We start from the raw sequence: 12,358 nt of genomic DNA, 5'->3' as shown, positions 1-12,358 counted from the left end.
GCATTTATTGAGCACCTACTGTATGCCAACTCTTGGACCAGCTCTCACAACAACCCAAGGAGATCTGTTACTTAAGAAAAGCTCAATGAAAGATTTGAGTGAGCATTTATCCTGCAACTGTGGCTTGTTGTTGGGTCAACTCTCACGCAACTTGGAGGGGTAGTTTTCCTGTTTACAGATGAGGGAATAGACTCAGAGAGTGCGGTTCAGAGAGGTGTAGTAACTTGCCCGAATTACAGCGGGTCAAGAAAGACAGTAGATATTTGAACATGTGTCTGTCTGACTTCACATTGCATTTATTCCCCTATCCTACACGAAGAAGTACAGGCAAATAATCTGCTATCTGAATTTGTTTTGCTCTCCAGAGGTTTAGTTTTAAAAATATATATATTTATTAAATCTTCCACATGAGATCTTTATAGAACAGAACAATGGCCAGTTAATAACAACGACTCTCATATCTTTGGTGTATGACCTCATATCATACACCTTTGCTTTGAAAGCCAGGGCCTGTGAAATTGCCGAAAAGGTTAACCAGTGTCATTCGCCTTTTCGAGACACTACCTGGTTGAGTCATACAAGCATCAGAGATGTACATACGGTTGTATGTCCAATCTAACTTGAAGGACCTTCTAGAAAGCTTGCAGAAAGAGAGACCAGAGCCTGCAGCTTGAAATCAGCCATTTGCCACTCTCCTCTGATTAGGGCTTCTCGCTTGATCAGTGATGAGCAGAAACTGAATTACAGACTTTGGCCTTTTCTGCAGGCCCTGTGATGCCAAAAAGCAGCTGATTTATCCGTCAGATCTGTGGACGAAATGAAATCGCCCAGATAAACAGATGGCCTGGCCCCAGTGGTATTTCACAGCAACATGTGTTTGTTTGAATAACATGGTCATGAACCTTTCACTCTGGGTCTAAAATTAAATTGTGGCTTTTGGATCTTACCTGGGGCTACTCAAGAGAGAGTGGATTCAAATGTCAAATTTATGGCTTGGTTTCATCAGTAAGTTCTATGTAATTTTCAATATTCTTTTATAAGAAGAACTTAAAACATGTGTCTCTTTTGAGTGTGTGTGTGTGTGTGTGTGTGTGTGTGTTGGGAGTGGGTATTGTATATGAAGATCCAAACCCTCCAATTCTGATTTTCAACTAAACAGATTACTGCCTCGGGGTTTTTTTTGTTTTGTTTTGTTTTGTTTGCCTTATCAAATGAAAAATAGGCCTCACTGCCATTCTGAGCCTAAAGTTTTATATTCTAACACAATAGCAGGCCAAGGCTCTGGGATCCACTCTGCTACAAAGTTCCTGATTGTCTCCTATCTTAAAAAATTAAGAGAAGGGGGCGCCTGGGTAGTTCAGTAGGTTAAGCATCTGCTTTCAGCTCAGGTCATGATCCCGGGGTCCTGGGATGGAGTCCCTCATTGGGCTCCCTGCTCGGCGGGGAGCCTGCTTCTCCCTCTCCCTCTGCTGTTTCCCCTGCTTGTGCTCTCTCTCTCTCTCAAATAAATAAATAAAATCTTTAAAAAAAAATTAAGAGAAGGTAGGGAAAGAAGCACTCTGTTTGTATAGCATTCTGCCCAGATTGCCTAAATGGTAATCTGCTATTGTAGCTACGACTCTTCACATTAGTCCCCTCCGGAGAGCCACGGAGGATGGAGGTGGCATGATACTTACACTCATCAGTGGTGGAGTAGCATGAATAAGAGAGGAAACAGCAATGCAGCTCAGTACTATTTTCTTCCCATAGCTCATATTTACAGAGAAAAAATAAGACTGAAATTTTTGCCTTGTTAAAATCATACATTATTATTTGAGATAGTCTAATAAACCCCATCCTATTCTTTGTATTTATCCAGCTACTACACATGAGAATAAAATAAATGGCCATTATTGTTATAACAGTGAGTTGGTATTATGGAGATTATGTTCTCTTTTCTACTCACTATTATAATTTTTATAATAACATTTTATTTTGAGATAATTATAGATTCACATGCAGTTGGAAGAAACAATAGAGGGTTTCCCATGTACCCTTCACCTTGTTTCTCCTCACAGTAAAATCTTGAAAAAACTGTAGTACAATGTCACAAACAAGACACTGACATTGATATAATTCGCAGGTCTTATTCAGATATGCACTCACTTTTGTGCACATACACACGTGTGTGTGTGTATGCACTTAATTCTATGCGGTTTTATCACGTGTAGATTCATACAACCAACACCACAGCGAGATACAAAATAATTCCATCTTAAGGATCCCTTGTACTATCCTTTTGTACCATAGGCGCCTCCCTCCCTCTGCCCCTTGCTAACCCCTAAAAACCACTAATCTGTTCTCCATCCCTCTACTTAGGTCATTTTAAGAATGCTATATAAATGGAATCATACCGTATGTAACCTCTTGAGATTGGCTTTTTAACTCAGAATAATCCCCCTGAGATCTATCCACGCTGTATTTCCTGGTATAGATGTACCATGGTTTGTTTAGTCATTCATTCCATTCAAGGCTAAATGGTCAAAGAAACTGGAATTCCCACCCCCTCACAATTTTGGGCTATTCTGAATAAAGCCATTATGAACATCTGTGTACAGGTTTTGGGGGGAACATAAGCTTTCATTTCTCTGGGATGAATGCCCAGGAGTGCAATTGTTGGATTTTATGGTAAACCCATATTTAGTTGTGTAAGAAACTTCCATACTCTTTTCCAGATCGGTCGCACCATTTTATATTCCCAGCAACAACACATTAGATTGTTTTGTAACAATAAAATCACATTCCGCACATCTCTGATAGCCCGGGCCCATTTAAGCTGACAGCTTCTTTCCCTCATTATTTCTGCCTATGCTTCCCCCTCTCTATCTTACATCTCATAGTATCTGAACCATTCATTAATATCGGTAGCCTTTCAATATTTAAATATTTCTTATTTTAAAGCCTCCCCATTCCAACTACACTGAAAACTCACTGAGCCCTAGGATCGTTATTCTCCTTTGGTATTTCTCATGCTGAGCCTGGCACAATAATTAGTAATCAGACAATGGGTTTTGAATGATTAAAGTTGAATAAATAAGGAGTAATTTGAGTCAATAAAGTGTGTTGGAGTTGGGGCGCCTGGGTGGCTCAGTTGGTTAAGCAACTGCCTTCGGCTCAGGTCATGATCCTGGAGTCCCGGGATCGAGTCCCGCATCAGGCTCCCTGCTCGGCGGGGAGCCTGCTTCTCCCTCTGACACTCCCCCCTCTCATGTGCTCTCTGTCTCTGTCTCAAATAAATAAATAAAATCTTTAAAAAAAAAAAAAAAAAGTGTGTTGGAGTTTTCAAAAAATTGCCAACTTTCTCTTTAGAAGTGGTGTTATCAGATTTAGGTAAATTCTAGAACCATGGTTATTAAGCAAATTGCTACAGATGCAGCAAACTTAAATGTGTGATTATTATATTTTGTTCCACAAATAACCTTGAATACCTTCTCCATGAAGATGTTAAACCATTAGTGAAATAGCAAAATATTATATCAAATTTTTATTTAAAATGGTTTAATTAAATTACTGCTTTTCTCCAGGTGTTTCTTGCCTCACCATCCTAGCATTCATTGACTTATATAAGAGCAATGATGTGTTGGTAAATGTTTAACAACCAGCTCTCTGGAAGGAAAAAAATGCCCTCAGGTGTAGCCTTTGTCAGTTCCCATGATGTAAAGCCTCTGACCAAGGCCAATTTCAAGCTACCATTTTGATATCACTGAACACAGATTCAGGAAGAGATGCTTACAGTGGGATCTAGTGAGCCAGTACGAGCTAGCTCCAGCACACCAGCGCTTAGGGATATATTAAATTAAACTCATGGAAAATGTTCTACATTATATATCAACATTCAAATGAGTCATCTGCACACAGACACTGGGAATTTTTGAATGACTTCAGTCTCCAAAATCTCTTTTCTCACCAGTAACCGCCAGTGTTTAATGCTTTCCCAGAAGTAGCCCACTCTACCCCCCAGCTGATGTCTATTCATCCTTTTTGTCGTTTCCGCTGACGGCTCCCTCCCCTCACATGCCCAGTCTAACCCAAGACCACATGTCATCATTTCTCCTCACCGGTTTGCTTTGCCTTCAGGGTACTGTGTAGGATTTATGGCTATATATTAATTTTTGTTCCCATAGCGTCTGAAACCCTCCCTCAGCTAGACACCACAGGAGGGCACGGACTGTGTCTCTTGTCTACCTGTGGCCCCAGCAGCACCACGAATGAATGGGTGGTTACATCGCCTTGACTGGGAATTCCCGCTCAGCTCTACCTCACCAGGGGCCACCTCCTGCCACACTGGGTTGGCCGCTCCTCTGCTTGCTTGGCCCCTGAGCTTTTCAGTCTGTTAAGATACCACAGGGCAGGGGTGCCTGGGTGGCTCGGTTGAGCGGCTGCCTTCGGCTCAGGTCATGATTCCCAGGGTCCTGGTCCTGGGATCGAGCCCCGCATCGGGCTCCCTGCTCGGCGGAGAGCCTGCTTCTCCCTCTCCCTCTGTCTGCCGCTCTACCTACTTAAGCTCTCTATCTCTGTAAAATAAATAAATAAATAAATAAAAATCTTAAAAAAAAAAAAGATATCACAGGGCAAAAGAAGCTATGGTGTTTCCAGCCTTTATCAGCTCTTGAGAAGAGGTCATCAAATGGACGTGACCGCCGGCTGAGCCCTGAGGCAGAAGCTGGACGTCGGCTATCAGAGGCTCCTCCCCCCTCCTTGGAATGCACGTTTGGCACGTTCGGCACGTTCGGCACGTTCGGCCCGCCGTTTCGACGCATGTTCAAGGACACGGCGGTGAACGAGCAATGCGGAGCTGGACCCCCTTGGCAGTACACTTGACTTAACCCAGGTAAGGCCTCTATGTCAACTGTTAAGTTTCTGGCAGGCAGGTGTGGAAATCTCCGCACCTTGCGGCTTCTCCAGACGAGACTCCTATGTCAGTTCCCCTGCTTATTAAACCCGCCCCCTGCCCATCTGGAGGGGCTGCCTCTTCCGTCTGTCCTTGCCCGCCGTGTGCGGGGCCAGTTTCAGATTTCTCCCTGGGAAGCTCCGGGGTCAGCTGAACACTCTGCACTGTCACCATTGGTTGGGGTGGGGCAGGTGCTCTCGTGAGCATTTCATTATGAAATGTAATGAAATGTTCTCTGATGAACATTTGCCAACTTTTTCCTTTTCCTCTATTGTTTTTCCTGCCCTTAACCAAATAGTCACTTCCTGTGCAGCCGGTCCATTCAGCTCGGCAAATGTTGCCCCTAACCCCTCGTTATTTTGCAATCAGGTTATGCTTGTTTTATCATTATAGAAGTAAAGGGACATTAACTGGTGTTTGTTTCTTTTTGCATCACTCACAGAAATTGCAAAACTAGAAAGATTTTCTTTGTTCTTTGCTTTCTCCCTTCCTCCAGTAGAATATAAACTCTCTGAAAGCATTTTAAAAAAATATTGTATGCTCAATTATCTGGGACCTGGAACAGTGCCTGCTACACAGTAGGTACTCAATAGACGTATGTTGAATGAATGAATTTATTTCTGAATCGTTTTGATAAATAAGGAGAGTATGCAGTGCATTCTAGAAAGAAACCCAAGGACAAATGTTTTATACAAGAATGGTATTTAAATATTTTTAGAAGAAAAACAATCTGTTAGTAGAAATAACTGGTAAAAATTAGCAACCAAATAAATCTGAAATTGAAAGAACTGTTAACAGAAAATAAGTCAATATATTATGGGATTGATCTTGCTTCTGTCTTAAAACATCTTTCAGACCATGAATGTTGCAAGTGCCAATTTCCTGAATTAACAGCTAGTGGATTTTTACTTCAATGATAATATTTTACATTTATGTGTCACTTTATCTATTACAAAGCTGTGTCTTATGTTGTCATACTTGATTACTATTCAAACTAACTTCCAATGCTTGAAGTCAGGCTATATGCTAGTTAATATAAAAGGAATAAAGATACTGTGTCAGAGTGTGCTAGTTAACTTCCAAGATCCATTTCTCCTCCTTCCTTAGAAATAAGGGCACTAATTTTTTTTAAGGGCCCTAATTTTGATCTGGGCACAGACCATGCTGCTAAGAATCTGTTTTCTTTAGCAAACTTGCAGCTCGGTGTAAATATGAGACTAGTTTTTGTAATGAGATTTAAGAGATAATGTGGACAGTTCCTCCCTTAAAGAGGGAAGATACGCTCTTCTTTATCCCTCCCTACATCCTAATAACTGAAATGCATTTGGTGATGGCTGGAGATTTAGCAGTCATTTTAGACTATGAGGAAAAAGGCCACAACCATGTCCATCTTATCCCTCATTGTATTTTCAACACTTAGCACAAGACATAATATATAGTAGATATACAATAAATATATATTGAATAAATGAATAAACATCATTTCTTTGATCCTATTCTCTTCTCCCTATATTTTCTTCTTGGAGAAGTTTTGGACCACTATGTTCTAAGGAAGTAGTTATAATAATAAAGGTATTAAAGTTCCACGTTTGCACAGTCCTATGCCAAGCTAAACCATCTCTAGCCATTTACACAATTAACAAATTTTATAAAGCTGTAAAATTACTTTGAAGTTCCCATTGTGATTCTTGGGATAGTCACTGAAGGTATGGCTTCATCATAGCATAAGGAATTCGTGTAAGAGAATTTATATTACCAGGTTGATACTAGATAAAAGATATAAAGGACTGGATTCTTACAAATCTCTAACAGTTTCAATAAGCGAAGTTGGGGAAAGGAAGCAGGGGACTTAAGGAGACACTGAGTATAACTGGAGCCAGAAGGTAAAGCAAGATTAATCTCGAGAGGACTGAGGTCTGCACTGAGATGTGATTTAGGATGGGGTTCTGGGTCTGGGGTTGTTGCATATGCAGCTTTTCCTCCTGGAGTTCTTACAGGTGCCATTCAGTCACTGGAATTCCTACGATTTCCTGACTAACTTAAAAATTCATTTTGGTAGTAGCCGTCTCCAGTCGTCAGTACATTACTGCTTTAAGGTGTAAACTATATTAAAGCTTTTGAGAACAGATATCAAAACATTATTTAGTATATTTCCAAATGATCATGTAGAGCATCCTAAACTCACACACTTCCAACATTCACTAATAAATGGCTCAGGCACAATAACATTAGTGTAGTGTCAAAAAGATTTCAAGGCAATCTTCAGACAAAGTAATAGCATATTGTTCCTACCTTGCTGGTTTGAGAGAGAATGCTCGGCAGTATCCAGTAAAATATCTTGAAATATTATGCATACCCAGTCTTACTGCACCCCAGATGGATTCATTGCCTAATATTTATAAAAGATGGATTTTTTGGTATTGTTTAATGGTGGCATTTTTTGTAGTAGTTAATGCCAAAATTTCAGGAGAGAAATTTGGTGCTGGAAATATTTACTATAGTGCTGGCACATGAACCAAGAGCTATTAGACTTTAATGCTTTTTTCCCTAAACTTTTTATAGCCTTTCATTTTTAATCGCTGCCAATCTGCTGATTTTATTTTAAATAGATACTTCAAAACTGTGCTTTGTCAAAACAGACAGATGTATCATTAAATTCCCTCCCAAATTACACATTAGGCAATGTCTTTGTTTCATGTGCTACTGAGGTATTTGGATTTGTTATAATCTGGAGTAAAAAGGAGGCCAGAAAGCTGATTTGCAGAGCAAAAAGGTCTATAATTTAGAATTGATTGTTCTGATTGCGTGTGGCTTTGTGAAATGCCAATTAGCCCAAGTGGGGGTGGTCATGGTTCTGTGTGCTCCATTTTGCAGGTCATTCTGGCACAGGTTTGTTGGGAGAGGCTGGTGGAAGAGTCTACACTAGGAGTCTTTGGGGTTGCTTTTTCTATCAATCTTCTCTTTAAAGAAAGGGGTGAAGGATAATTTGGGTACTTCTCAAATGTTCCTTTTCAGCTGGCTTATGTGGTAGCTTCCTATTACTGCTGCTTAGATGGATGATCACAACTTAGTGGCTTAAAACAACACAGATTTAATATCTTACAGTTCTGGAGGTCAGAGTTTGAAATGGGTTTTACTGGGTTACAATCAGGGTGTCAGCAGGGCTGCATTCCCTCTGGAGGCTTTAGGGAAGAATCTGTTTCCTTGCCTTTTTGAGTTTCTGAAGGCCACCTGCATTCCTTGGCTTGTGCGTTTCCTCCATGTTCAAAGGCAGCCATGCACTGCAGCACTTTTGCATTTTCCTTTACTCTGACATCCTTGCCTCCATCTTTCACTTATAAGAACCCATGTGATTACCTTGAGCCCACCAAGGAAATACAGAAAAATCTCATTGCAAGATCCTTAATTTAATCACACCTGCAGTCTCTTTTGCCATGTTAGGTGACCTTTTCACAGGTTTCAGGAATGAGGATGTGAATGTCTTTGGGAAGAGGCATTATTCTGCCTTCTATAGAGTACTTAATGAATGCATATTAAGCCTCTTCTGTGTTTGAGACCCTTTCCTAAAGATGAAAGCCCTTGATAGATTTCCTTTCAGCCTGGACAGCTCTGTCGGAAGAGCCATCTTTTTACCAAATAAGTCTAGGTACTGATGTTAGTAAATGAGAGAAATAGAGATTATCTTGAGAAGAGAAGCCTGTCCTCCAGTAAGGGAAGTATCTAAGAAAATTGGAGCTCTATGAGAACTAGACGCATACACTCCCCCGCCATGACACATAGAACAGCAATGCCACAATATCGTCTTCAGAGACCTTTTGTTTTCTTACCCTATAAAGAAAATTCAAACCCTCCATTTTAAAATCAGGAGAGAAGGGGCACCTGGGTGGCTCAGTCATTAAGCGTCTGCCTTCAGCTCAGGTCATGATCCCAGGGTCCTCGGATTGAGCCCCGCATTAGGCTCCCTGCTCACAGCGGGGAGTCTGCTTCTCCCTCCTCCCACTCCCCCTGCTTGTGTTCCCTCTCTCGCTGTCTCTCTCTCTGTCAAATAAATAAATAAATAAATAAATAAATAAAATCTTAAAAAAATAAAACCAGGAGAGAAAACATTTAGAGAAAGGACATCTGGTATACCGTGCTTATTATGTTTGCATTGTGTTTCAACTGGGTCAAAGGTTGAGGTTAAAAAGCAATTTGGCATCTTCAGAAAAGGCATCTCTGGATGGGAAAATATGAAAACTAGCATTGGAAGCCCCCGTAATGGGGATGGTAGAGAAATTTCTGTCAACTCGGGTAGCTGCCATGTCTGTGAGTGGTGTGGTTTCCCGAGTCCTTTGAAATGACTGTGCCACAGGGTAAGCCCAGCTACTGAGGAGAATCTAGTTGGTTTGATTGAAGGAGGACAGAAGAAAAGCAAGCCCTGCACTTTATGTACGTCCTGTCTTTGGAGAAGCCTGTGTGTTGTCATTAGTAAGCCTCACTAAATCCTGAAAATGTTCTCTTTGCTTCTAAAACCTTTCCTACTTTGGAGACTAAATGTTCTTTCTGTTCCTTTTACTGCCTCTGGGGTACATTTAAACCTTCTTTTACTACCTGAAGTTTGTCATGTGTTGACCACTTTGGTTTTTGCTGAGCTGAGTGATGTCCCACTGGGTTCTGGAGGCTCTCCATCAGTTGCTTACTGGAGCTCCCTTGTGGCCACTGAATTAGGTTTTCTCTACCCACTAGGAAGAGAGACATTTTTACATTTCATCTAAGTTCTTTGGACCCCTGAAGAAGGATCTGTGCAGGCCTCCCTGTGCGTTTCCATCATCATAGTCATTTGGCTTCCTCTCTGGGGACAGGTCCCAGTACCTGATGGCCAACCTGTGTCACAGATAGGGGTAGATATTCTACTTTTAAGGTAGTTTTGTCTTTGCTTTTTCTTTCCTCCTATCAGGTTAAGAAAAAGGAATTGATGTTTATTTCTAGAGCTTCTTTTTCCCTATGCAAAGCATTAATCATTCATGTTCAGAACTTTTTTTGCTTAATTTTTCTATTCTTTCAACCTTCATTTATTGAGAATCTACTACATATGAGGCACTGTGCTTGGAATTCATAGGATTCTGTATCTGAGGCCAAAGAATAAGCAACATGAACACACAGAAAAAGGAAAACATAGGTTTTCTCTAAGATTCTAGACTTGCCTTTGTTATGATGTCACCAACACAGTGTGACCTTGAGCAAATCCCATCCTGTCTCAGGAACTCTCTTCCTCCACTGGGGAAGAGGGTGGCACTGGCTGATCTCCAAGGTCACCCCAGCCCTGGATTCAAATAAGTCTAAGTCCAGGCATGTAGCTCTCCATGCCTGCCTTGTTTCAATGAGTGATGGGAAAATCTTAGGAAAGGTAGGATCACAAGATTGCTTCTAAAAGATGTACACTTTTTGGGGAACATGCCCTTTACTTCTGCAAGGTAAAAACTTTCCCCCTCTCAGTATATGCCAGGAATCAGAGATGAAACCTGTTTAAAATAAACTTAAGGGAAATAAATAAAATGCTTGGTTTTTATAAAAATAGGATGGTAGCAATTTTTAGAAAATTAACCAACTTTTTTTAAATTGAAAAGGTAGTACATACGGTCAGAAACTTAGAAAATAATACAAACCCAAGAGGGAAGGGATAACATTTAGCAATGATCCCAGTGTTGAGATTGTTAACATTTTAGTGTGCTTCCTTAGAGTCATGTCATTCCTTATTTGTCCTCTCCCACACACAATGTCTATGTTGAAGCCTAACCCCCAAAGTGACAGTATGAAGATGGGGGGCTTTTGGGAGGTGATGAGGTCATGAGGGTGGAGCTCTCACTAATGGGATCAGTGCCCTTAGAAAGGAGACCCCAGAGAGCTCCCCGACCCCTTCTTCCATGTGGGGCCACCGTGAGAAGACAGTTGTTTATGAACCAGGAAGTGTATTCTCACCAGACACCGAATCTATTGGTGCCTCCCAGCCTCCAGAACTGTGGGAAATGCATTTCTATTGCTTATAAGCCGCGCAGTCTGTGGTCTTCTGTTACAGCAGCCCTGATGGACTAAGATACGTTCCAACTAAGATTGGAAATACTTCCCATATGTCTTTTCTCCCCTTAACACTGTAGTGTCAGTAATCATAAAATGATATGTACCTATTGTTATGATTTTGGAAACTACTTAGTAATAAAAAGAAGGAAAACAATCCCCGTAATCTTCACTTTAATTCTTAGATACTGGAGAGTGTTTGGTCTCTTTGCTACATTGTGCTTCCTGCTTTATTTTTCTCAAAGATCTCATTTGAGACTCAGCACTGTTTTCAGGCAGCATTGTTTCTTCCGAGAGGCCTGACATTCTCCTCTTTAAGCACAGGTAAGACAGCCTGTGGTGCCTGCCCCGTGGACACTTCCCGTGGCTGGCACAGTGATTAACCTGGCATCAATTACACTAAGTGCTATTTAAGGAGAGAGGACGTGCAACCTGGAAATTAATCCATTAGCACTAAATTAAGGCCATCGTGGAACAGTCAAAGCACCTTTTAGCCACAGATGTGCTTTCTTCTCTTTGTACTTGACACACAGATTTGGTGAATTCATCTAAATTAAGCTGAGTTGGTCAGATATTTGAACAGGTGCATTCACCAGGACCCTTTTCTGTCAACAGAAGTTGCTACTACTTTGTGCTCAGGCTGTGGGCTGCCATGCTGTGCAGGGTTTATAGAGAATTCCCTCCCCTCACAAGTCCCCACATTTATGATGCTCACTATTTGTTATTAAGCTGTGTGTGCATACGCACATGCATAAATGTGTGTATACAAGTTTGTGCCTGGGTACACATGTGAAAGTTCATAGACACCCAGGCATTTTTAAGTACATCTGCCTATTATTACAAGTTATAAGTAGTATAGAAAGAGGTTATAAAGGGATTTGAAGTCAGATGCATTTTCTTTTTGGAGCAGATGTGTGCAGCCATCTGGCTAACCGTAGTTGTCTTCTTGTATAGAAGGCCTTCCTGTGTCACACAATTTACAATAACTCCCTATCTACTAATATTTACTGAGGGCCCACCATGTATCTCTGCGAGGCATTGGGGCTATAGCAGGGAAGAGACAAACTGTGCTGTTCCAGAAATTATGCTCTAGTGGAGAAGAGAGGCCAAAAAAAAAAAAAAAGATATTAGCAACTGCTGGGGAGAGACAAAGCAGGGGGCCAGGGCACGCATTTGAATGTTGGTGGGAGAAATGGGTATTGGTGGGGAAGGGTTTGAGGGTGGGTATATTATTTATTTATTTATTTTTATTTTTTAAAAGATTTTATTTATTTATTTGAGAGAGAGAGATAAAGAGAGGGAACGAGTGAGGGAGAGGAGCAGAAGAGAAGCAGACTCCCCACTGAGCAGGGAGCCCGATGTGGGGCTCGATCC

Source organism: Leptonychotes weddellii, chromosome 1 (genome assembly GCF_054177405.1).
Source record: "Leptonychotes weddellii isolate Sample4059 chromosome 1, ASM5417740v2, whole genome shotgun sequence".
Taxonomy (NCBI): domain Eukaryota; kingdom Metazoa; phylum Chordata; class Mammalia; order Carnivora; family Phocidae; genus Leptonychotes; species Leptonychotes weddellii.
Note: the sequence above shows the minus strand (reverse complement) of the source record.